General features: G+C 39.9%; 1 protein-coding gene, 1 long non-coding RNA gene and 1 pseudogene across 13 annotated transcripts in view; 1 reads left to right on the top strand and 2 right to left on the bottom strand.

The window, feature by feature from the left end:
* FHIT (fragile histidine triad diadenosine triphosphatase) overlaps positions 1-27,129 on the bottom strand; it is a 1,386,045-nt gene that overhangs the window by 1,274,073 nt on the left and 84,843 nt on the right. The gene's annotated exons all lie outside the window — the stretch shown is intronic.
* On the bottom strand, positions 14,334-21,874 carry LOC140610073 (dynein light chain 1, cytoplasmic-like; annotated as a pseudogene).
* LOC140610074 (uncharacterized) overlaps positions 21,935-27,129 on the top strand; it is a 41,024-nt gene continuing 35,829 nt past the window's right edge. For both annotated transcript variants that reach the window (XR_012011851.1, XR_012011850.1), the window contains exon 1: positions 21,935-22,091. This is a non-coding gene — a long non-coding RNA (uncharacterized lncRNA). The remainder of the gene's footprint in view (positions 22,092-27,129) is intronic.

Genomic DNA, 27,129 nt, shown 5'->3' with positions numbered 1-27,129 from the left:
CTCCTTTGAGTTCATTTTTACAAATCAGATTTGATTTCATTTCCTTAAATACTTTTATTTACTGGCATTTTCTGAAATTACTCTGGGTTCTCATTAGTCAGGAGAAACTGATTCTATCTTCAGAGAGGAAGAGGAAAAAACTTTTAGGCACTTGTTCCAAAGGTCTTTCCAAATGATGTTGTAGTATAATTTGGCTTGAAAGCAAGGTCCAACATTTTATTACCTCCAAATTTATTCAGAAAAGCTGAAGGCCCGTGATAAGGCTCATTAAGTCGCTGAAAGACCTATCTTCACATGCCTTTCACACAAAAGGTCTCAACTTAATGCTAGGTAATTACCGTTCATTTTCCCCTGGTTATTTCTATTTCCTGAAGATTCCCAGGGAAGTTGGCCTCACTGGACACTCCCAGTCTGAGATGTGAGAACCGTAAGAAAGACCCATGCTTACTGGAGGATGTTTTTCGAGCTGCAACTAAGGAAAGACGATTCTGACTCTAGGGCTTAGAATTTAAACTTAGATCATCTACTAGTCACCCTCTTTCCAGAATCAAAGTCAAGAGAGATAAGTTCATGGCAGCTGTTTACATGTGAAATAGATCACTTTTCACCGCACCTGTTCCAAGCCTAGATGACTTTGGCTCAACCCTCAACTACATCACTTTCCAGTTGGTGACTCTGGGTCAGTGACTGATATTCACTGCATGTCCATTTCCTCATTCATAAAACAGGGCTCATGGCACTTACTATAGGATCGTTAGAATTAAACGTAAAGCACAGGGAATTATATCTGGTACATGTTAACTGTTCAATAATGTTATTTACTTATTAATATTAATTAGTGTCATCACCACCATCATCTCTGATATCCCATTTACAAGCAGGAAGTATCCCTGTTATTTATGATAAATTTGATCCTAGTCCCAACGGATCCATCAATGCTACTAGAAGAAAATTTCACTAACTGTAAAACAGCACAACAGAGGGTAAAGGCTGACCAGGGAAAACCCCTGCTGGGTATCTTCATTTCCGTTCGCAGAGCAGAGTGGTATGTAGCCCCCTCAGGACTTACGGAAGTCACCAGCCCCAAATCTACACCTATTTTTATTTTCAATCAGCTGAGGACTACAATTCATCTGTCTCCACTGCATTGGTCCTGCCAGCAGCCTTCTCTCCCAATGGGCTCTCCTCACTCCAGCGGTGTCCATGGATGATGAGCCACGTCACTCATAACTAGCTTCTTACGGACCATATCCAAGGCCCAGTAGACTTCTGGAAAGAGCAATAAGTAGATATCAAGTGAGCTTTCAGTAAATGTTGGTTATTGTGATTGTTGTTGTTCTTGCCAAGAAAGGCAACCCATTTCCCAAAATACTTTTACTCCTGCCTATAGCTCCACAAAGATTTTCTGATTAGATTTGGTGCTTTGGTCCTTTTTTACTTGAAGTACAACGGTGACAAATAGACTGGATTCAGGGAACCTTGGACTTGAATCCCTACTCAGCCTCCTTTTTTCACTGGTTATTCTACTTATGTATAAAGCTGAAGAAAGAAGCTCATGGGTTCTCTGTGTTAGACAAATGAAAATCAGTGGAAACAATAAAATAATCTTCTACTTAGAGGAGAAAACAGGTCTCTCCATTTGTTTTCCAAAATCTCCAGGCTACTGAATTTGTCCTGGCCTCCGCTCCTCCCGTCTTCAAACCTCTGCACCTCTTTCCCCTGCTCCTTGATGCTTTGGGCTATGAGAACACGAACAGCTCTCTGGCACAAACATCTTCAGAGTTCTGCCACAAACACAGATTCCTGCAAAAACCACACGTAAACTGACCGGTGAGGAGAAGCTAAGCAAAATTGATTTCGTATATGGCCCCTAAGCTACAAGAGATAAGTATAGCAACTAAGAACATGAGCCCTAAACTCAGGTGACCTAGGTTCAAATCTTGGCTCTGCCACCCAGGGCATGTCCCTTAATACTCAAAGACTTAGTTCATTATCTAGAAATAAGGCTGATAATAATATCAACTTCAAGGGACTGCTTTAATGATTAAATGAGATTATTGTGTGTCACTCTGTAAAACTCTTTGTATGGTGTCATGTATGTAGGTGATATTCAATAAACATTATTATGTTTAGATGTGTCCTGAGCATGTGGATTCCAGAAGTCTGTTTATATTAGAGGGTCATTATGGAAAGGCATTGTAGACTAAGTCCTCCAGTGGAGCAACCATTACCATATTTGAACCCAGAGCTTTAACCTCAAAGGGCTACAGAGATGTGGTCATTCAATAGCAAATCAAGACTCAAGTTGGAGCCAATCTGCTAAAACATCAAGAGACCTTTCACATTTTCAGAGATGTTTCCAGAAATCACCAGCCACTACGTCCTCGGGATTCATTCTCCAAAAGTGGCAGTTTTTAAAGAATTTTTAAAATCATAAGATGTTAAAATGAAACTTGCTAAGAAGATAACCAGAATGTATTGGAAGAAGCAGGAACAGATGGTTGGCATGGAGTAGGGTCTTCTTGACCTAACTCTTTCTATCCCATCCTGTACGCTATGCTTTTTTTCCTAATGTAGAATGTGGATACTCTTAAGTCTAGAGAAAGAAAAAATATGTGAATCACATAGTATCAATAGGATCTAGTTTCTTCCTAAGCCACCAGACCATTCTTGCCAGGTTAACAATTCAGAGAGTGGAAAACTACAGGAACAGAAAAGTTAGCACAGCAAGGTTTAAGAGAGAGCATCACACCACTGAAAAAGAGAGATAAGTTGTATTTTCTCCTACACAACAGGTAACACAGTACACAGATATATCAAGTCTGCACTGGAGATGGTTACTGGAATATGTTTTAGGATCAGAATTTTACACTTGAAAACCCTATGTCTTAGGATCCTATATTTTGGATCCTATGTTTTAGGGTCAGAATTTTACATTTAAAAATCTACTGGCACAGCACTGGCCTATAGATCTGAATGGGTTCAGCATCTAGAAGAGGCCAAAATTCCCTGTGGTCCAGGACTTTCCATCACACAGACCAGGTAGAGGCTTTCTTTGAATGCTCCATCTCTCTTCAACCTCCACCCTCCCTATTTAACAGGGAGCAGTTAGTACACATACACGGTAGTGCGGTGTAAATGTTTAATAGCTAGCTGGGGGTAAAGGAGATGATCTTATTGTAGTGTTTGCCACCATGGCAACACTTCCACCATAGCTTGTTTCAAACTAACACTGATAGCACTGAACAAGGAGTTGAGAAGAGATGCAGTATAATCTGCTCTCACAAATAGGTACAAGTTGACTCCAGCAATGCCTAAACTGTGTTTTAAGGGGATGAAAACCTCACTGACAAATATTTTTTTCAGATCCATGTGGTTGATGTAAAAGCAGTTTTCATATGGCTAATTGTGAGAGTTCAAGTATCACTTCCTTGAAGTACTAGAAACAAATATCATTCCTAATCCACTTTCTATCTGAATGAAATGCTAACTCTTATCATCCATCTGTGCAGTTCCTCTTGTAGTAAATGTAGTTTTTTTAAACTTTCTTTTCTCTTTTCAGTTCTACATCTGCTAGTGTTTTCCATTTGCCAGCTCCCAACATGTCCCCAATTACTTCTTTTTTATTTTATAGCCGACATGCTGATGTTTCATCAGTTACGACTGCTGAGTTCCACTGAGCATTAACAGTCTGCAGTGCCTCCAGGAGGGTACATAATTCACTAAGTACACCAAACCATTTTTTCTCCAAAGAATATTGTTTAATATAAATACATAAATACAGTGTGAGGTTAACGTAGTACAGAAGAAAGGTTTTTCCCTTGGAATCATCAAAAAAAAGTGAAAAAAACAAAACAAAAACCACGATTCGTGAAAGGCTAGTTTATACACAGGAACAAGAAATCACTTGCATTTAAGAAGTATGATTTCAATTGCCTTTTTTATCCTAACTGAACAAAAGGCAAAAAATTAATATAATTGAATACATGAACAAGTTGGTATTTTAACCTATTCAGTCAAAATATTTTTACTGCATGGAAAGGAAGCTAAAGTTCATAAGGCATATGAAAACTTGAAAACAGGATACAATAGATCTCCAAAATTATTGCTAAAATGATTTTGGCTAACAAAAGCAAAGTAAAAGGAAGAATCAAGAAAAAAAATTGTGTTTGTTTTCAATTCTATTTTTTCTTATAAATATATAATCATACTCTATAAAAATTCCTGAATAACCTAAATGGACGAACAACAAATTTCCAAGCAGGTAGGAGGAACTCAGAAGTAAATGCCCTTAAAACACCAAAATTCAAACCACTCAAATCTAGTGGTGACTTAAAAGTGGGTACTGTTTCCCAAACTTTTATCAGATCAGTTTTTTTTTTTATCAGTTGTATAAAAATCGGCAAATAACTATATTTTCGTCAAGATGTGAAAAATGAAACAATGAGGTTTAAACTGTTTAAAACAATGTAGTCACATGTTCCACTGTAGCCCAGAGTTCTATGTGAGGAGGGAGGATGATAGAACAATCAGGATTTTCTGCTGTGTGTGGTGGGGAAACGGGAAAATGGATGGGAGGAAGGATAATCTTCGAGGGACATTTTTTAAAACAACAGCAATATTTGATATTTATGCAATATCATTCAATGGGGTAAATCCCTAACATATGTGATCTTCTCAAGTCCCCGCAACCCTATGAAGTATTACTGATCCCATTTTACAGATGAAGTAACTAGACAGAGAGTCCCCACCCCAAGCAAGAATTCCATGACCAAGATCCAAGCTCAGCCATGTCTCACCTCTGGTAGGGGTAGACCTGGGGGCAGGGCACACAGGCTTGGAGGCACCAGCCACTGACTTTCATATTGCAACCTCTAATTTTCAATCACAGTCTTAGCAAACACCACCTCATTACCTCTAAAAATCTTAAAATAAAAAAATAAAAGATGCTACTCCCGCAGGATAGGCTCTAAGGCCAAACTGCTGCTCCCCCACTTTTACTTCACACCAGCTATTCATCTGCTGCAACGCCACAGTGAGTAAGTGGCAGAGTTAAAATTCAGATCCAATTATGTCTGACTCCAGAGGAGCAAAAATTTTAACATTCTAGGCCAACTGTATTTTGCTTCCGACAAGAGAAACAATAGTAGTGATTATATCAAGCTCTCAAATCTATGTATGTACTCAGAAAAAAATAAAAATAAAAATAAGTCATTATCTCCAGTTCCTCCTATGCCTACCCTGTGGTTTTCAGCAACTATAACTATCTGCAGAATTCCTTGCAGATGGCCTTTTCTCCAAGATCAGAAGTCTTCCTGGCTCTTGCCTCAGAATAAGTTTCCCCATTTTGGGTAGAGACATGCCAGACTCATCCTCTAACCCAGTTATTCTCAAAGTGCGGCCTCCAGAATAGCAGCATCAGCATCACTGGGGAATTTGTCAGAAATGCAAATGCTCAGGCCCTACCCCATACCTACTGAATCAGAAATTCTGGGGATGAGGCCAGACCTGTATTGTAACAAACCTACCAGGTCATTCTGATACCAATCAAGTTTGAAAACCACAGTGGCTTGAGAAATCTGTGTAAAAGTTTCCCTGGACCTGTGGGAGTAGCAGCCTAGCAGTCCTGCCTTCATCCCTTGTTCATAGCTAAGCTTACAAAGCAGGGATAGACAAGTGTTCTGCAGGGAGGCCTTCCGCTCTCAATCCCAGACTAAATCAGGCACCCGTTCTCTGCGCTCCCATCACAAGTGTAGCACTGCATAATTAGACATTCATTCATGTTGAATGTCACCCCCTCCCCCCCAACCAAACAGTGAGCTCCAGAAGGCCTATTGTAACTCCAGGGCACAGCCTAGGGTTTGGCATATAGTAAACCTTCAATAAGTATTTTATGAATCAGTAAATCTTTAAAGTTCATAATGCTCAAAGAGCTTCTACGACATATATAAGTCCCACAGCTACATTTTCACACATTGTTCAGTCAAATATTTATCAAGCATCTCATTTGGTCAGATACCATTCTAGGCGCTAGGATCCAGCAGTGAATGAGACAGAAAACCAAAACCAAAACAAAAAACTTATCTTCCTGCCTTCTGGGTCTTATTTCTAGTTGGTAGAGACAGAAAATAAAAAAAATAAACAAACTGGTAAAACCCAGTGCCATGTTAGATGGTGATCAATGCTATAGGAAGGGAGCCAGGGAGTCCCGGGGTGGGTAGGGAGAGAGGCTGCAGCTTGAATGGGATGGCCAGAGTAGATCCTGGAAGAGTCTTTAAGTAAAGATCTCAAGAAAGTGAAGAAATAAGCTCTATCCTACAAGTACCTCAGAACACACATAATGAGCTGAAGGAACACGGGGACAAAGTACCCCCTCAAGAGGCTGGAAGAACAGCAGAGAGCATGGGATGGAGTGACCAAGGAGAAAATAGGAGATGAGGCCAGAGAACCACAATGGGGTGGAGGCAGGCAGATGATGTAGGACCTTGCAGGCCACTATTATGACTGTGGTCTCTTCTCTGAGGGGAATGAGAAGTTTGTGAGCAGAGGAGTGATCTTGTCCCCTGTGTAATAACAGAATCCATTTGGCCTCTGTGTTGAGAGCCAACTGAAAGAAGTGAGGAAAGAAGCAAGAGAAGACCAGTGAGGGGACTGCCACCATAATCCAAACAAGAGGTGCTGGCAGCTTGGCCCCAGGTCATAGCACTGGAATGCAAGGAGCAGGTGGATGCTGGGTTAAAGCCCGGACACTCCCATGGCTGCCAATAGTTTTTTCTGCCACTTAACTGTTCCACATGATACAATCAAACTCTCAGGAAAAAAATGTATTATATAAGAGACTTGTATAGATGAGATGAGCATCTTGAATTCTTAAATAGCAAAGAAAATATAAAGTTAGCAAGTGGAATGCCAGGAAGACATACCTGGAATAATCACATGCAAGGGATTGGTAACCTAAAAGGGTGAGGAGAGAATAGAGCCCCCTGACAGTTGTACCTCTCACAATTAAATATTAAGCTTTCTTAAGGATACCTCTTTATATTTACCACCTTGCTCTACACATAGAAGATACTCTTAATGCCCATAGGTTGTTGATTTTAAAAGAGGTTTTGGTAACAAGAAATATAAAAAATGGATTAAAAGTACAACATAAAGACTGTATGACCACATACTATACTTTAAGTTCACTTATTCAGGTATTTTCCTTTTCTTTTTCTTGTTTTAAAGATTTTATTGGGCAGCCCGGGTGGCTCAGTGGTTTAGCGCCAACTTCGGCCCAGGGCGTGATCCTGGAGACCAGGGATTGAGTTCCATGTCAGGCTTCCTGCGTGGAGCCTGCTTCTCCCTCTGCCTCTCTCTTTCTCTCTCTGTCTCTCTCTCATAAATGAATGAATGAATGAATGAATGAATAAATAAATAAATAAAATCTTTAAAAAAAAATTCCTCTCCCTCCCTCTCCATCCCCCTTGTCCTCTTCCCCTGTGCAACCCCTAACCCCGGTCCCTTGCACATGTTCTCTCTCTCTTAAATAAATGAATAAAATCTAAAAAAAAATTTTTTTAAAGATTTTATTCATTCATTTGGCAGAGAGAGAGAGAGAGAGAGAGAGAGAGAAAGAGTACAAGCAGGGGGAATAGCAGAGGGAGATGGAGAAGCAGGCTCCCCACTGAGCAGAGAGCTCAACTCAGGGCTCCATCCCAGAACCGGAAGATCATGACCTGAGCTGAAGGCAGATGCTTAACCAACTAAGCCACCCAGGTGCCCCCATTCAGGTATTTTCTGAACACTTCTTAGGGAGAAGGTGCTAAACCAGAAGTTACAGATTCACAAAGGTTCATACTGTTAATTTTTTAAACCTGAAGAGTAACCAAAAAATTTTAATGCAAGGACATCATGAACAAAATAGGTCATAATTAGAAAAGAAAAATGAATAAATGCCACTGACAAATAAAGACCATGTAAGACCTATTCGTTTAATATAAGATTCACAGAGGACAGTGGAAAGCCAGGGAATAAATGGAAAACCTACAATTTTGAAGTGAAATAGTCATGGTTCTCATTCTAGTTCTGCCAATTACTTGCTGGGTGACTGAGCACATTACTTCACATTCTTGATCCTCTATTTCTCCAATTATAATAACAGATAAAAGTAAATATTTCTTAAACTTGTCAGGAGGATTAAATCCCATAATTCTAGGCAGAGAGTAGGTAGGCAATACAGGTTAGCATTCTTCCCAAATTTCTTCTTAGTATAACCTGCAATGACTTAAAAGTGGGAATATCCCCAGAACTGAAATATGCTTTCCATGATTTCATGACTTACATGTGCCTTGTGAGTCTGTCCCATTCACATAGGTCATAGGCGGGCCTGTCCTCATGAGGTGCTCTCTTCATGTGCCAAACATGATAATTCCCAAAACAACAGCAGTCACTTGAGGCTTCTTTAGTTTGTTGATTTCAAACCCCTGCACTACTGGGATTTCGACTGATGTTTTAAGTCTGAACAGAATAATAAACTCTGCAGGCTCTCAAAAGAGAAACACTTATCTTGTGAAAAAAAAAAAAAAAACTAGTTGGGTTTTTCTTGTTTGTTTGTTTAATTGTCGGGTATTTATTCTGAGGGATTCAAGGCTATCTCCTACCTGTTTTTTCTTCTTCTCCAATGCTCAACTTGAACATCAATCAAAAGGTTTGCCAGCATTTACAAGTACAGGCTCTAAACACGCTTTCTACATGAAATCTGTTCCTACCTAGGAAGAGTGCTGTGCTCCAAAAACTGTGACTTACAGAAATTCAAAGGTGCAAATGCCAGGTCTAGTGAGCCATTGCTGAATTATATATGTCGCATCATACAAGCTGATCTGTGATTCCCTCAAAGCTTCACAGCCCTTGATAATTGTGAATAAATAACATCCTTAAATCCAAAAAGACTAGAACATCCTATACTCAGAGTATGGATCTTGGAAAGCATCTGCCTACTTTGTATTTCCTAGAAATGTTCTTTGTGTTCATCTACAACGTGGGGGTTCCAATCTAAAACACAGAAAGGCAAACGTTCAAGCCACATGGTCCCTGAGTATGAGACTGCCAATATTGAAATCATTGTATTTGTTCACATTGAGAAGATTAGAAGGTGACTTGGGGCATCTAAACAGAAACATGGGGGGATCCCTGGGTGGCGCAGCGGTTTGGCGCCTGCCTTTGGCCCAGGGCGCGATCCTGGAGACCCGGGATCGAATCCCACATCGGGCTCCCGGTGCATGGAGCCTGCTTCTCCCTCTGCCTGTGTCTCTGCCTCTCTCTCTCTCACTGTGTGCCTATCATAAATAAATTAAAAAAAAAATTAAAAAAAAAAATTAAAAAATAAAAAAATAAACAGAAACATGTTCTTTTCCAGCCTGGTCTTTGTTCTGGATCTGTGGAACCTGAAATAATGGGAATGTGTGACAGCACATGCAACTGCTTGGTGACAGATTGCATGGAGATGAAGGACCTCAAATATATGAAGATTTCAGAGCACGTTTTAGCTCAGGAGTGAATGAGCCGGACTCCTCCAAGGAACTAGTTCCACTCTGGAGATGAAGCTCAAGGGGAAAGCTAAATTCACTTTTTTACACCACAGGGATCAATTTAGTTAATAACCATTCTGCTGGGTTTGTGAACACCTGGACAAAAAAAAAAAAAAAATCCAAAAACAAAATCTTTGAAGCTTAGGGAACCTGCATAGAATCAGGAGGGAAAAAGACTTGAACTTTGGATATCACAGCTACTGCATGCCACCTCCCTCCATTCATCAAGATGCTGCAAAAGTAATTAGGGTAATAAATATGAAAAATGTTATACTTTTTAGGACACTAGTGTTTTAGATGTTCAGTAAATGATATCTTGCTTCTGAATTTCCTTAGCAGCCTCACATTCTTAATCATGCACTTATGTATTTAATCATCCAGAAAAATCTTATATCTTTTCTTTTCCTGATTGCACGGTAATGCTTGCCTATTATAAAATATTCAAATGAAATAATATTACATAAAGAATAGAGTTTCTGGAAATCCCAGAAACATGTATATTTGTTAATCATTACATTCTAGGCTCCATATTGTTGGTGCATTGGAGTTGTCAAACCTCATCAGACAACTCCTCCTGTCTTAAAAGAAGAAATAAAAAAAGTCTAGTAAAAGAGATGGTAACTATAAAACATAACCAAAATATGAAGTAATGCAAGCCATAAGAAAGAAACAAGGAAATGCTACAGAAGTCAGAGAAGGAAGAAATTACTGCTAGCAAAGTATGGCCAAGGAAAGCTTCCTCTTCCTTTGCAGATAATGATCTCTGGTTTCCACCATTCCCTGTAACTCCATGTGTCACATTACTCAGGAGTCCTGCTACTCTGCACTAGACTTCCTAAACTAACATCTAAGAGCTTTCATCTAAAATTCTGAATTCCACTTTCTGACCACTTCCCCAAAGATTCAGCAATTCTGAATTCACAGCATACCACCAAATAAGGCAAACATGAAGGAAAGAAATCACTTGATCATTTACCACTTCTCATTATCATTGTTCACAGGAATCAGGGAACATAAAAACAGTAAGACTAGAAAAGGAGAAATGTCAAGGTGTCAAGTTTCCTCACACCCCTTTCCAAAAAAAAAAAAAGACAAAATAAAGAAGGCCTAAGTTAGGAAGATGGGTAAGAGATAGAAACATGGGAGCACTCCACACACATTTCACACTTGATACACAAGAGCTAGGTAGAGCTGGAAAGATGCAGGATAAAAGCAAGCTTGAAATACATAAACACTGTGGTGATGGAAAAAATCCAAATTTATGATTAGATCTAGGGAGGGAGATAGCAGAGTATGAAGAAAAGAATCAGGAGACCAAAAGTCACAGAAAGCTCTGTCTCTAATAAGCTGGGATATCGAGAATGAAATCCTTAACCTGGACATGATGATTCTCATCATTAAAATTAGTGATGCTAGAAAAATAATAATAATAAATAAAATAAAATTAGTGATGCTGATGCTGTATGTATTCAAATGAGATAGTATATTTGAAAGCATTTTACAAAAAATCATATAAAGCATTTTGCACAAAACACTGGGTTTAGATAGTTGGCCTAAGTTCCAATGAAGATCTGTAAATTCAAGACATACATCTGAATTCTCCAAAAGACCAGTCCCAAATTGCTACTTCCACTGACATTTAGAAGTGCAAAGGACTTACATGACTCAGTAAATAAAGACAATACCTCCTTAAGGACTAGGACCATGTCACACCCCCTGTGTTCCCGTAGCATCTACATAGCACCCAGCACAGAGTAACTCCTCAATACTCTGGAAAGCTGAACCAATCTTCCTCCTATTCTACATTCCTGTCCCTTAGCAACAACTAATTGTCTGCTGCACTGTTAGTGGACATCAGTAAGTTGCCATCTCAGAGACAAAGTCAAATGGGCAGAAGGGCATTCCTATAGCATCCATCTTTGGTTGTCATTTACACACTTCCCTTTCTGGGCACACTCAACTGAAGGTAATAAGCAGTCTGTCTGGGCTGAAAGCCTCCCTGACACTGGCATAGCTTACCACTCACAGCCTTGTTCAGGAGAGGACGGCATGTGTGGGTACAGGACCTGAGAGGTGGCCCAGGCACCGAGCAGTCTTGGCAAACATGGATAGCAACAGCCCACTCTTGGCCCTCAGCCACTGCCATTTGCCTGTCATTTGTAAAAACACAGAACAGAACACATGCCTGCTCTACCATGCACTTGCTTCACAGCAACATCCTGACAATTTTGAAATATAAAACAGATTTCTTTGTTAAATGGATATAAGCCAGACCTGAAAAGAAATTCTTTATAGGTCATTGGTATAATATTGGAAAGGAGCTTTATACAACTGAGTCTGCTTTTCTTGGGATCTGAGCAGGACTAGCAGGAAGACTGGCCAGCAGCTGCCCAGGATGCCAATCAGGAAGAGGTACTAAAGGGGACGCCTGGGTGGCTCAGCGGTTTAGCACTACCTTCAGGGGTGATCCTGGAGACCTGAGATTGAGTCTCAGTGGTTGGGCTCCCTGCATGGAGCCTGCTTTTCCCTCTGCCTGTGTCTCTGCCTCTGTGTGTGTGTGTGTGTGTGTGTGTGTGTGTGTGTGTGTGTGTCTCATGAGTAAATAAATAAAATCTTAAAAAAAAAAAAGAGGTACTGAAGTATCTCTAGAAAAATAACACAGTGAAGAAAACAGCATTCGTCAGGACTTTCTTCAAGGAGGAAATTGTGTTTAATTGTAACAAATACTTTGATGAGACAATTAAGACAGGAGGAGAAGTAGAATGCTCTAGAACAAAACAAGGTCAACAAAATGCTTTTATGTAGGGTAGAATCAACCACCAAAGTTGATTGAGGTGAATTGGGTAAGGAGACCAGGATGCTGCAATCTGTCATCATCCTTTTGAGTAGCATTGCTCAAATCTGGCATTTCATTTGATTGCTGAAGAGACACCAAAAATTGGTCTGCTTGGGCAACCTACATGTCTTGATCAAGCCCTGCTTGAGGTTAGAAAAGGTCTGGCTTTTTCTTTCAGCTCTCCTCCCATTCCCCAAAGTCCCTGCCTCCTCTATACCATGGACACATGTACAATTCAATTACACGTATTTATTGAACAGCTGGGAAGAGAGAGATGAGCATGGCACAATCCTGATCCCAGAGGAGCACATACTCTAAACAACTAAGTTAATATAAGGCAAACAGATGACAGCTCTGAAAGAGAAATGTCCAAGTACAAATATGGGGATATAGAAGGGGCCAAGGAAAGTCTCATGGAAGATGTGACATTTATGTAGGGTCTAAAGGGATCATAGGAGCTAACCGGGTGCAAGAGGATAGAGGAACTCAAAGCTGATAAATGAATGTATCAACACATGACAGCCTAAGAGAACATTGTGCTTTCAGCAATCTTCAGAGTCTATAGTGGCCACAAAAGCAGGCAATGTGCTATGGAATAGCAGGAGATGAGTCTAGAAACAAAGGTCAGAGCCAAAATTTGAAAAGTCTTTGGATGCCATGCCAAAGAGTTGGGATCCTACCATGGAAGCACTAGGGAGCTACCAGTGATTTTAAGCTAATATAGGAGAATATATGTGGTCAGACTTGTGTCCAGTAAAAGCATGCCAGTAGCAATGTGAAAATTAATGAATGGAAGTGGAGTGCCACAGTGAAGGTGAGAATTGCCATGGTCTAGGATGAGAATGGGAAATAGAACAATGGAGACATTTCACAGATACAGTCAATGGGACCTGGTGACTCTAGTGCACAGTGATAAAGAGGGAAGAGTTCCTCTCAATTAATTAATTCCTACTCATCCTTCAGATCACAGATCAAATGCCACTCTTCCCAAAGGAAGCTGTGCAAATCCTAGGAATAAATTAGGTCCTTTCATGACATACTCTCAAAGCACATTGGACTTTTCTTTCACAACAATTACTTCAGTTTGTAATGCTACGTTTGTGTAATAAATCAAATGAATATCTATATCTGCTATTACACTATGAGCCTCTTGAGGGTCTATTTTGTTTTCCGTGTATCTTGAGCAAATAGCAGAGTGTCTGACTCATAGTAGGTACTTAAAAATTATTTCTTTGACAGCAATGGTTGAAGGAAGGCAGTGAAGGATCATACAAAGGCTTATATACTGCAGTATACCAGCGACATGATAAGCCCATGAACTAAGGGTACAAAAAATGAGGAAAAAATGAAAATGGTGAGAAGAAAATGAATCCCAGCTTGAACATAGGGACTTAGAAATACCTGCAAGAATTCCAGATGGAGATTCTCAACAGCTTTCGACTCAGGAGAGTCAATCTGGAGATTACAGATTTAGGAGCTATCCACCAGGCTGAAGAAATAGTAGTAACCGATTTACTCAAGTTGACTATGCAACTCCAAAAAGAAGAGGCCCAAAGGTGGAACCCTTGAAAAAAGCCAAATGTAGAATCAGCTAAATGAGACAACAAAAATTCTTGGAAAGAAAAGTTTGAGAGCTGGGAGAGGACCAGGAGAGAGGTAGATTTCAAGAGACCAAGCAAGGCAGAGTTCAAGATAGAAAGGATGTTTGACAAGTTCCGATATTCCAAGGCATTAGGAGGTGGCTAGCAGGAGTAATAAAGAGGTGGGTTCTGTGATCAGGCAATGATGTCTCCTTCCAAGGCAAAAGACCCTTTTTTTTCTTTTTCTTTTTTTTTTTCTCCAATAGATTTATTTGAAAAGGAATGGATTTTGAGGAGAAAAAAACATGAGGTAGAGGTATGGAATAGAAAATAAATACAAATGTAAGCTGTTTTACTAATTGTTTTATAACCACAACAAATTCGTACAGAGAATGCCCTGTACAAAACAACACAATAAAGTTTCAAAGCTCGAGGTGTTCCCCCAGGCAGGGCTGAAGATTTCAGTCTCTGGTATTTGGAATTTAGGCTGCAGTCCTTAGTTTTGGATGGATCACTGGGTGTGTGACACACAGTCCATGCTTTCAACCAGATTTGAACAGAAGAATGGCCACTTGGCCCAGGTAGAAGTAGATGAAGTGTTTGGTTTCATGTGTCACATAACTACTGAAGTTCCTCCCCACAATGCAGTGCCAGGTGGGGTTGTACTTCTTGTGAAACTCCTTCTTAATATGGGCCGCAACATCCTTCTCTATGTTATATTTCTCCAATGCCTGAGTCACACACTCCACCGAGTCCTGTTGCATCTCCTCCGACATATCAGCGTTTTTATCACGGCCTTTTGGTTGCACATGGTTACCAAGGAGCAGGGGGCGGCCAACTGCAACGGTCTCCTGGGGGAGGGGCTGGCGATGCTCAAACCTGGCTGGAGCTACGGTCGCTAAAGAAAGCCTCCAAAGAAAGGCTAAAAGAACAATATAAGATGAGAACAACATGGGTGGAGAGAAGAAGACTGAAAAACATCCAAGAGAAAGGGATTAATTCATTCTCTTACTCATTTAATTAGCTCTTACTATGGGCCAAGCACTCTACATTAGAGGTGTAGCAGTAAAGAAATTATGATGGTCTGTGGGACAGAAGATTTAAGAGGGGACAGGATGAAGATCAAAGAGAAAGAGTCTGACCTTGAAAATCCATGAGATCTCTCCTCCTTCTGGGCTAGAAAGGAAAGAGAAATGATCCAAGCCTAACGATTACAGATTAAAGAAATACTATGGAGGCAGGAGACTTCAAGGCTGTATTGGGTTGAGTTTCCCTGAAGGCAGAACCTGAGATGAGAGCTTGGGTGCAGAAGTTTAATTAGAAGATGATTCCAGGAAGTAAGGATGAGGGAATACAGAAAGACAGGGAAGGATTAAAACCAATGGAAGGGTATGTTATCAAGTTTGCCACCGAGAGCAAGGGTTTTGATTGGCCAGGACCTCCTAAGAATGCATACAGAATTATGCACCTAAGAATGAAAGGATGGAGCATGTATTCACATGTTCAAATCCCAGGGATTGATGGGAGCCCCTGAGGGCAGTTACTTCCCCCACACTTCCAGGTTCCTCTTTGGCCCAGGCTTGGCAGGCTCGTAGCCTGAGAGAGGGTCCTGGGAAGGAAGCAGAAAAGGCACACATCAGATGCTACAGCTGGGAAGCTGACTGGGACAAAACTGGTTACCACAGTTGTAGCTGAAATCAGAGATGATGAGCTGTGACAATTGCTACCAGGGGAATCAGCCACAAAGATGTTATTGGTGAGAACTATGCAGAAATGATAAATCTTTCAACCTAGGCTGCTTAAGGAGGCAAGGGATGCTGGAGAAAATGGCTTGGGTAATTCTTCCAAGGTTTAAGCTTTTTGGCAATGCTTCTGGCCTCTTTATGAAGGGATGAACTTAGGGACTTATTAGTAGCTAAAAATTGAGACCATGAAGAAGGCTTTCATTCCCACAGGACAAGAGCCATGATATTAACTGCTGATACTTACTGAGTATTTGTTATGGGGCAGGCACTTTGCAGCAGCATCAAATGAATTATCCCTACAACCATGTATTGTAAGAACTGTCATCGTTCCTTTTTTACAAGTTAAGAAACTGAGGCTAAGAGAGTTTTCTAAATGTTTAAAATCTATGGAATAACAACCTATTTCAAGTATGTGTGTCAACAATCCACACTTGCATACTTGTGTCTAAACACAGATACACACACATACACAAGATAAAACAAGATATGAGGATTTCCAGAGAATATAGTTTGGTTAGCTTCCCCATCCATGTCTTCATTATGTGGACAATAAAATATTTCTAAACTCTATGGAATGAACTTCTTTAATTTTTTTTATATATACCAAATGATCAATCTATTTTCTACAATTATACAAGACTAGAAATGAAGAAAATAGGGACCATTAGAGACGGAGACTGAAGTAAAAACCAACAACAAAATACCACTCAGACTACAGAGCTAAAGTAAGTCAACAAAAAGCATCACAAAGGGGGAAGCTAAAGCATGTAAAGACTTTTAAACTCATTACACATGAAAATGTAAATCTGATTGCAAAATTATCTGCATCTTTAATCTAGAAGTTCATGATCATGCTGGAGGTAGGAGCCAAAATTTAATTTAAAGAGCAATTTTGGCCAATCACCCCCTATTTTCCTTAACAAAAGAGCAGGGAGGGAGAGAGAAATGACATGGCTGATATCCACAGAAGGCCAGAGGAAGGAAAAGCAGATGTGTTCACATCACTGACACACTCGGGTCTGGCTTGCAGAGGCTGGTTAGGCAACGCTGCCCTCCCTGGAATGGAGCTGGTTTATAATTAGTTTAGGCTGTGGAGGCCTGTATCATTAAAAAGATGACAACTGGACGCTTGCCACAATCAAGATAATGTTTCATAATCAAATTAACTCGGCTCAAGAGCTTGATTTGGAGCCTGTTTATGGCTAACCATCAAATGGCTTCCAGGGTACTTAGAGCATAAGATATGAAAAAGACACTAGGAAAATAAATAAATAAATAAATAAATAAATAAATAAATAAATAAATAGAAAAAGACACTAGGTAAGGAGCACATGAACTAAAGAAGCATGTGATGATATGGCCATTTGTTGGTCACAGAGCATTCCTGATGGGGGCGGAGGGCAAGGGGACAGTGACCACAGAAGGAAGGGATTAGAAAAACCCCTCTATCGATCCTCAAAGAACTGAATACATTTTTCATAAAATCATATTAAAGCCACATGCTTTAAACTGTATATGGTTACATACTTCAGCACAAGTATTCCATCAGATCCTAAGTTGCTCAAAAGCAGGAATCTTCCAGTCATATGTATTTGCTGCACCATAACCTCATACATTGGCGGGAGCTATGTGTGGATCCAGAAAACCCTGTGTCTGTAGCATGCTGTTATAATAATTAGGAAAGGCCAACGTAGAAACATAGAAAATCTTTTTGATCTACTGGGAAGCAAAAATCATACATAGATGCACTGTGACCATGTATAAAAATAGGCATGTTTGAGGACAACTATAATGTTGATAATGTGCAAAGATGAAAACAGTAGTGTGGGATGTTAGAATTCTGCATATGGTGGTGTTTTTCCTAAAACTGTCTAATGTCAAAGTGTCATCTTTTCCATTTCAAAAGCTATCAATATCTTCATGTTGGAGGGAGGGAAGGTACCTGGCAGGCAATGAATCATTGGCATACAGGATAAGGTTCAAACTCCATGGCTTGGAGATCTGGTCCAGCCAGGAATGCCAGTTGCATATCCTGTCCCTCCTCCTTCCTTCTTCTCCATCAGACTTAATTACTTGTCTTTCCCAAAATGTATTATAGATCTCACTTTCCATTTTGTTCTTTCTTTTTTTCCCCCTGCACATATCATGCTCACTACCTGGAATACCCTTCCTCCCACCCATTCTTCAAGAGCTAAATTCTTCAGAAACAGCTAAAATGTCTCCTGACAAGGCATCCCTGATTCTCCATGCCCTACACCAATCTCATTTGTTTGCCCCACATCTGTGTTTCTAGAACAACTTATGCTTAGATCTCTCAGAGAGTCTGTCACACTATGTTCCATTCACTGGTTTACCGTCTCTCTCTTCCACCAGCCTACACACCATCTACAGATAACGTAAAGGTACCTGGGGTCACAGAGGCCAATGGATGACCCAAGGTCCTATTTAACAAATTGTGAGTGTGGTCACTTCATCAAGACTTTTTTGGTTGCAAGTAATAGACATCCATTGAAACTACTTTGTGCACCAAAAAGGGAATTTATTTGTAAGGAGACAAAGAAAGATACTTCTCAAAGCCCAGCCGTGGGAAGTGCAATCACTAAGGTCTGGACCCTGGAGCCAGAAAGCTTAGAGAATCAAGGCAGCTTGTCTCTTAATCAATCAGCCTGATTATCCTCCCTCTGCACCCCCTCCCACCTCACAGTCACTTAACCTGCATCTCTCATCTTTCCATAGGCCCGTTGTCTTTCTCCCTATTTCTCAGAATGACAGTTAGTATAGCGGCTGAAGGCCTGAGATCATACCACCTGGGTTCTTGCCTGGTCCTGCCACTACCCAACAATATGATCTTGGATAAATTAATTAACCTCTCTGTAAATCAGTTTCTTCTTCTATAAAATGGGAATAAGGAGATCTACCATCACAGGGCTGCTATGAGGATGACGAAATTAATCCAAGACTGGCTTTCCATGGTTCCCAAATTCACCTACGTATCCAGCGTAACTACAAATGCCTTAGACCCAAATTCACCTTCTGGGAGAGACAATCTGACTGGCCCATCTTGAGTGGGCTGTGCATCCTTGATCCACTGAGATATGGCCATGGAAGCCAAGTTAAACAGTAAAACATGACTGCCATGGCTCACCCTTGAAGGGGAGAGTCAGGGCAGTTTTCAGAGAACAGGGCCATGGTCTAAGCCCACACCACAGGCAAAAGCCTACTGTAGCCACTACTATCCCCTCATCTGCCCATGCAGCCACATCTGTGGGCCTGCTTTGGATTACAGCCGGGGCGCTTCCCCTCACGGCCTGCATGAGGCTCTCATCTACAACACATAGCTGCCTATCTGTCTACAACGGCACCTAAGGGAGCTCCACACGCCAGCACTTAATAAAGCTTAATGGTGATGATGGTGACACTGACAAGAGTGACGGTGGCACAACAGGCCACACCACAGGCTGCTATTGCTTCCCTGCAGTTTGCTGCAGGGCCCCGTGGCTTGAAGTGGAAGCCAGCACATCCTTCTAACTCGGCTAATGTGGCTCGACTCTGGGGCCACCCCTCATCAGCTCCTATCCAGCTGCTAGTTAGGTAGATTTATACCCCACTAAATCTATTGTCACACAGGGATTCCTTCCTTGCAGCCAGGCCTTAAAGAACCTAGGCAAGGCCTCCAAAGACAATTAACCATTTGATTCAAAGTATGCTGTTGCCACTCCAGAATTTCCAAGTAAATGAGGTCTGCCTGGGGAAACTGCATCTTTGAAACAGAAAAAAAGTCACCACAGCCTTAGGCTCTAACCTAGCCCATAAAGTCCCACTGGCAGCTCTGTATCAAATTTTTGCTATCCTAGTAAAATCCCCCCAACAAAAACTAGATTTGTAAACCAGTACGTCTTTAAAGTCCCTTCACAACATGTTAGCTCCTGCAGTTTTCAAAACAGCCCTGGTGGGTACGTATTGCTGTCATCATTTCACAGAAGAAACTGAGGCTCAGAAAGCTTATGACAGTTGCCTAGGATCATGCAAGCTGAAGCAACAGAGCCCTAATTAAACCCAAATCAGCTAGCTCCTTGCCCATGGTGCTTCCTCTACCATACCACTGCCTGCTGTCACTTGCTTTCCTGATTTCAAACCAAGAATCAACATCTCTAAACTGTTTGTGTGGACACATTTGAGCACCGTTGCTCTGTGGCAGTGCCAGATAAGGTAAGCTCTGTACCCACCCAACCAGAATACTAATCAGATTCACATAATTAGCTTTCATATAAGATTTCATTGGAAGAAATGAAGCAGCATACCTTATTTCTTTCACCATCACCACCTCCAACATCATCACATTTATTTGGCACTCCCTGGATACCAGACACTACGCCAAGTGTCTTACAAGCACTATCTTAGGTAACTCTCACAATGATGAGGTACTTTTATTACCTCCTCATTTTACATATTAAGAAACTGAGGCACCCAAAGCCATTAGCCTTGCCCAAGGTCACTACTATGTAGCAAGTAGCCAGATAGATACTTGAAGCAAGAACTCATTCTAGACCTTAAATCACCATTTCTAGTGTTTCAAGAAACCAATTCCAGGACTAGTATCAAGATCTTAATACTACTCTCTTTCATAAAAATATTCTGCCTTTGAATTTCTAGCTTGCAATGATAAGTAAAATACACTAGAGTAACTACCTCCAAACATTTCCAGAAGCAGGCAGGAAAATAAATAAATAGCCAAGGTTTCTCTAAAGAATTTGAATAGCAGGGTATGCATTTAATAGACATTACAATAAATGCTGCTCATAGCATGCAGAACAGTCTCACTTGCAAATGGTGAAAATCCCAGCTCATGTGTATGTGGCTTCATAATCATTCAAGTAAGGTTGCGATATATACATACATACAACTTTAAGGAATGCTGGTACTTTAAGTGGATTTGAAGAGCAAGAGCAGCCTAAAATCAGCCACCATCACTGAATACAGTCACTGGAAGGCCCAGAATTCACTTTAGAAAATTCGTCTAAAAAAGGACTCACAAAATGGCAATGTTCACTCGTGAAATCAAAGACAACCTAAATATTCAACTCATCACCACCTATGAGGTTAAAGACCTTCAATGTCTGTTTGTACAAGACAATGATTGGTGGCGGAGTGTAAGGGGCAAGAGCACATTGGGGACAACTATCTCTGGGTGGGAGTCCTGACTATGTCATTTACCAGCCCTGTAGCTTTAGGCAAGGTGCCTAAACACACTAACTGGTTTGGTTATCCATAAATTTGAGTAAAAGTGGCACCTACTTGATGGGATTTCTATGCTTAATAAACAACTATCAAGATGATGATACTGGTGATCATGATGATGATGACAGCAACAAAGATGATCATCCGACTGCTTTTACTCCTGGCAAAATGAGTAGATGGGAAATGGGCAAGTTCAGCACAAAAAGAACAATCTTCCTTTTTCTCTTCCTGTTTTTGTTTGGAAATTCTTTGCACTGTTCATCTCTGTTCAAAACCTGATCTCCTCTTGAGAGTCCCTTCATAGCTTCTGTTAGCAGAGAAAGGCATGTTTCTTCTCTTCCCAACTGGGTGAGAGCTGAGGACTTTGCCACTTGATGTAAGGTGACTCTCCTCTTTATATATAATTGTAACCAATGACAGCTGGCTTGTTTTGCAAATTTTCACAACAGGACCCAAAGTACAAGGCTCACTAACATTTGAAAATGTTACAGATTGGGGCCCTTGGCTGGTTCTATTAGTAGAACATGCTCTTGATCTTGGGGTTGGGAGTTTGAGCCCCACATTGGATGTAGAGATTACTTAAAAACAAAGTATTCACAATGTAAACACTGGAGCCATCTAGTTCAGTGCTATTATCACTTAGGTGACTATGAAGAAGAGGAAGGGAAGAGAATGAGCATCTTGAACACACCAACAGTATACCAGGCAGAGAACTGGAACATCAGATACAGTTGTAGGTAATTGAATGCATAATCCGAATTTAGGTGAAATAAGTGTGAGAAAATGTATAGAATAAGTAAGGAGATATTTTCTTCTACTGCCCTTATCAAAGAATATCTGATGTTTGCAATAGCAGATGAGGGTGTATATATAAGCAGTACTGAACACATCATCCTCTCTGCTGCTACTAAGGATGTAAAAGAACTATAAAGAAAAGCTTTGATCATAATCAAAGGGAGGGGCAAATTCCGTGAGGACAGGAACCATCTGCGTCCTAGTAACCAAGGCATCCCAAGCACCTAGAACAGAGTTTGAGCAGTAGAAAGTGTACAAAGTGCTGGATAAATTAAAGTATGCATGGATTCTCCCAGTATGTGACTGCAATCAAAGTCCAAAGCCTCTGGTAGGTTTCAATGTCTTCTTCCTTATTCATCTAGAAGAATGCCCTACCTTGTTAGCCATCACCACCATTGACAATAATGAAAACATAAGTTCATAACAAAATAATATTTTAAAAATACATAGCATACTAGGTCATTAAAAATAGACTAGGGAGTATTTTACATTGAGACACTAGGGAACATCATTACTTTGAAATGTCACTTTCTGCTTTAATTAGTACGCTCTAATGATAAGTATATGTCATTCTAATCTAATGAAAGTCTTGAATGCTTATGGAATCTGGGTCACAGCCCTCTCTGGGAGGTACACGGATGTACAAAGAACAAACAGAATGCATGTGTTGATGTCAACCAGCTTACTTATCTTTATTAATATAATTGCCAAAGTTTCAAGTTTTAAAAATCTGAGAATAAATCTGTCCACCACACTGAGCACTCCCAGCATAGCAATTTGATCTCCGTTCACATCTCTCAAGACGGCCTAAGCTGTTTTAGTAAGGGCCACGTGAAACTCCCAGATTCTTGGAGGTATTCAGAACAGGACCACCTGCTCAGAGGCATATTTTTAATAAAGACGACAATAGTTCTGCTTCTGCACAGGGAAATTGATAAGGCTGTCTTTGCTTCCTTCCACCTATTAGGGCACTTTACCCAAGTACAGTGTGCTCACTCGTCAAAGCTTCAAAGACCCCAATAATGGACTTCTCCTTTTCAAAGATAAGTTTTAGTTGTTGCTCCTTTCATTTAGCAGTTAGAATATAAAAGAACCAAGAGGGATACCACAAATACCTCTGATCTGCTTGTTGTGGCAATGTCAGATAAAGAAATTCTGTAGCCTGGAGAGATATCTGATTCTTTCATTTGAATGTCAATACCAAACACCTCTCCCAGCCATTCCACCAAAAGCCTGAAGAATGTATCTCAGAAACAGAACACAGGAAGCTATCGCGCCTGGATGTGGCTTCAAGTTCCTTTTTACAGCTTCTGGCAAAAAAAAAGGAAGATAGAAAGAAAATCAAAGACTGATGTCCTCTGCTTCATGTTCTCCCGATTCTGTCAAAAATGGAGGTCATTTATAGTTTCATCAATTGAGTGACCCACAGTGGACTCCAGCTTTCTCAGGATTGTAATGGCAATGTCAGTTCTCAAAAACACTCAAGCAAGTTACTAAGCTTTTAACCAGCTCCTTGCAATAGCTTGCTTGGTTACCCAGGGCTTCATTCTGGTGCAAATCTGCAACCCTGTGGAGACGACAGTTCAGCCTGGCCCCACCAGGGTCTCTCATTTACTATTCAGGTTTCATGCAGATCAGCTCATTCACACATCTGCAACGACCAAACCACCTCCAGCAACTCAGCACCCTCACAATTGCAAAGCAATTTCTCGGGGAGGGGCGGGTGGCGGCGAGTGAAAGCTTTACTAGCTTTTCACAGAAATGGCTCATGTAGATATTATCTTAAAATACCTTCTCTTTAAAAATTTTTTATTTTAAACTGAGAATTACATGCTGAGCTGAAATAGAATGGTGGTGGGTTCTGATTATATCTTTTTTTCTCATTTCAGTTTCACTCTTAGCATAGAAAATACCAGGTTGCTCTCTTCTGCTCTCCTTTTTCTCCCTGATATTAAAAGTTTAATCTGCTGAGTCAAAAGCAGCTTTAGTATTAAACTTTCATCTTGTATCTGCCCCCTCCCCCAATACCTAAGAACAATGCGATTTTACATCAATTCCCACTATGGATGTGCTCCTGAGAACTGCATGCTAAATAAATCAAGGCAACTGGTGTGTTTGAATGGGACTCCAATCACTGAAGTGGGAAAAAGATACCTGGGTTTCCTAACCAGCTGTGATTACCTTTCCTTCTCTTTTATTTTTAATTTATTTATTTTAAGTGGGTTCCGTGCTCAACATGAAACTCTTGACCCTGAGATCTAGAGTTACAAGCTCTACCAACTGACCCAGCAAGGCCCTCTTCCTTTCGTCCTCCTTTAACGAACGGGCAAGAGATTTTCCAGTCCATCTATGAAATTCTTGTATTATGCTTCAATACCTTATTGGGTGACAATATGAAAAGATCTGCAACCATAAAAAAATGATTCTTATAAAAATGACAATGAGGGAATCCCTGGGTGGTTCAGTGGTTTAGCGCCTGCCTTCAGCCCAGGGCATGATCCTGGAGTCCGGGGATCGAGTTCCACATCGGGCTCCCTGCATGGAGCCTGCTTCTCCCTCTGCCTGTGTTTCTGCCTCTCTCTATGTCTCTCATGAATAAATAAATAAAATCTTTTTTTAAAATGACAATGAAAAATAATGTTTATAACATTTAAATCTCTTTCAAATGAAAAATTATCCCACAAAGTTTCTATAAATTACCTTGTTTTCACTAGGATTTTCTTAAAACATGCCATATCAAAAAGAGTGATCCAAATATACTGGAGTAATTGTTAACATTTAAAATTAGGCTGTTAAAAAATAAGAAATTGTTTAAAAATAATACAATCAGGCTATTGGCCTTTAAAAACCATATTCAGGATGCCTGGGTGGCTCAGCGGTTGAGCATATGCCTTTGGCTAAGGGTGCGATCCCAGGATCCAGGATGGTGTTCCACATCCTGCTCTTTGTGGGGAGCCTACTTCTTCCTCTGCCTGTGTCTCTGCCTCTCCCTCTCTGTCTCTCTGTGTCTCTCATGAATAAGTAAATAAAATATTTTTAAAAAGAAGAGGAAAGAAAGGAAAGGAAAGGAAAGGAAAGGAAAGGAAAGGAAAGGAAAGGAAAGGAAAGGAAAGGAAAGGAAAGGAAAGGAAAGGAAAGGAAGGAAAGAAAGAAAGAAAGAAAGAAAGAAAGAAAGAAAGAAAGAAAGAAAGAAAGAGAAGGAAGAATTGATATTTGAGGCATAGCACACGCAAAAAGGCAAAATATTAACTACATCTATTAAAGTGAAATGTCCAGAATAGACAAATCCATAGAGTAGGTTCCCATTTCATATCAATGGAATCATATAGCATGCGGCTTTTGTGACTGGCTTTTCTCACTTAGCATATTTTCAAGGTAAATTCATGTTGTAGCATGTATCAATACTTAATTCTTTTTTAAGATTGAATAACATTCCACTGTATGGATATACCACATTTGTTTCCTTTCATTGTAATTGGACATTTGGATTCTTTCTACTTTTTTTTTTTTTGGCTATTATGAATAATGTTGTATGAACATTAATGTATAAGGTTTTGTGTAGATATAGGTTTTCAGTTCTCTTGGGTATAACAAGGATTGCAAATGACCTAGGTGTGGAATTGCTGGGTCATTTTATAATTCTATGTTTAACCTTTTGGGAATGATAAACAGTTTTCCAAAGTGGCCATATCACTTTACAATCCTACCAACAACACATGAAAGTTCTAATTTCTCCATATCCTCACCAAAATTTGCCATTGTTAATTTTATGCTAGCTGTTTTGGTGCACATAAAAGTGGTATTTATATTTTTATCTTATTTTTTTTAAGATTTTATTTATTCATGAGAGAGAGAGAGAGAGAGAGGCACAGAGACACAGGTAGAGGGAGAAGCGGGCTCATGCAGGGAGCCCAGCATGGGACTCGATCCTGGGTCCCCAGGATCACACCCTGGACTGAAGGCAGTGCTAAACTGCTGAGCCACCCAGGCTGCCCTAAAAGTGGTATTTAATTATGGTTTTGATTTGATTTGCTTTCCTCAATGATGAAAATTGTTGGGGATGTTTTCACGTGCTTATTAACCATTTGTATACCTTCTTCAGAAAATTGTTTCATCAGGTCCTTCGCCCATTTTTCAATTGGACTATTTGTCTTTCTATTCTGGAGCTGTAAGTTTTTACGCATGTATACAAAGTCTCTTGTCAAATATATGATTTTCTTTCATCCATGGGCCATTTTTTCAATTGCTTGATGGTGTCCTCTGACAAAAGTTTTAATTTCAATGAAATCAAATTATTGATTTTGTATTTTGTTATCTGTGCTTTTGGTGTTAGATCTAAGGAACCTAACCTAAGGTCACAAAAATTAACTCTTATTTTATCCTAGGAGCTTTAAATATTAGTTCTTACATTTAGGTCTGTGATGCATTTTGACTAACTGTGAGGTAGAAGTCTAAATTCATTTTTTTTGCATGTGTATATCCAGTTGTCCTGTCAACGCTTGTTGAAAAGACTGTTTCCCCCATTGAACTGTCTTGGCACTCTTGTCAAAAAACAAATTACCATAAACATGAGGGTTTATTTCTGGACTCTCAATTCTATTCTGTTAATTTATTCTTACATTAGTATCACATAAACTTGATTACTACAGTTTTCTAGTAAGTTCTGAAGTCAGGTAATGAGAGTCCTACAACTTTCTTCTTCTTTTTCAAGATTGTTTTGGGTATTCTGGGTCCCTTGCAGTTCTAAAGGAATTTTAGGATCAGTTTGTTCACTTCCAAAGAAAAAAAAACACCTGGGACTTGAAAAGGATTATGTTGAGGCTGTGGATTATTTGGAACAAAGTTTTCTGATCCATACATATAGGATATATTTCCATTTATTCATTCTTTAATCCCTTTCAACAATATTTTACAGTTTTTAGTATATCAGTCTTGTACTTCCTTACTTCCTGTGTCATGTTTATTTCTATGCATTTTTTTTTTTTGCTACTGTTATAAGTGGGATTGTTTTCATAGTATCATTTGGAGATTTTTCATTGCCAGTGTACAGAAATAAAATTGATTTTTGTATATTGATCTTATATCTTGCCACATTGCTGAACTCGTTTATTAGTTCTAATAGTTTTTTAGTGGATTTGCCAATGCACTTTTAACTTAAACTTTTAAATTATTTTGACCCCCACTATACTTCCAAACATTAGTGTATGCTACTCTTATGCAACAATTATCTTCAATATTGAGCAATTAAATTTTGTCTGCTCCCAGCTCTCATGGCAGCCCCTTCAATTAACCCCTTAGCCTAATGACCACTACACTCTCCATAGGAAAGTGGAAAGAACAACATCAACAAGAAAAATTACTTCTTC

The sequence above is a fragment of the Canis lupus genome, chromosome 19, assembly GCF_048164855.1.
Source record: "Canis lupus baileyi chromosome 19, mCanLup2.hap1, whole genome shotgun sequence".
Lineage (NCBI taxonomy): Eukaryota > Metazoa > Chordata > Mammalia > Carnivora > Canidae > Canis > Canis lupus.
Note: the sequence above shows the minus strand (reverse complement) of the source record. Positions and strands in the feature narration are given on the sequence as shown.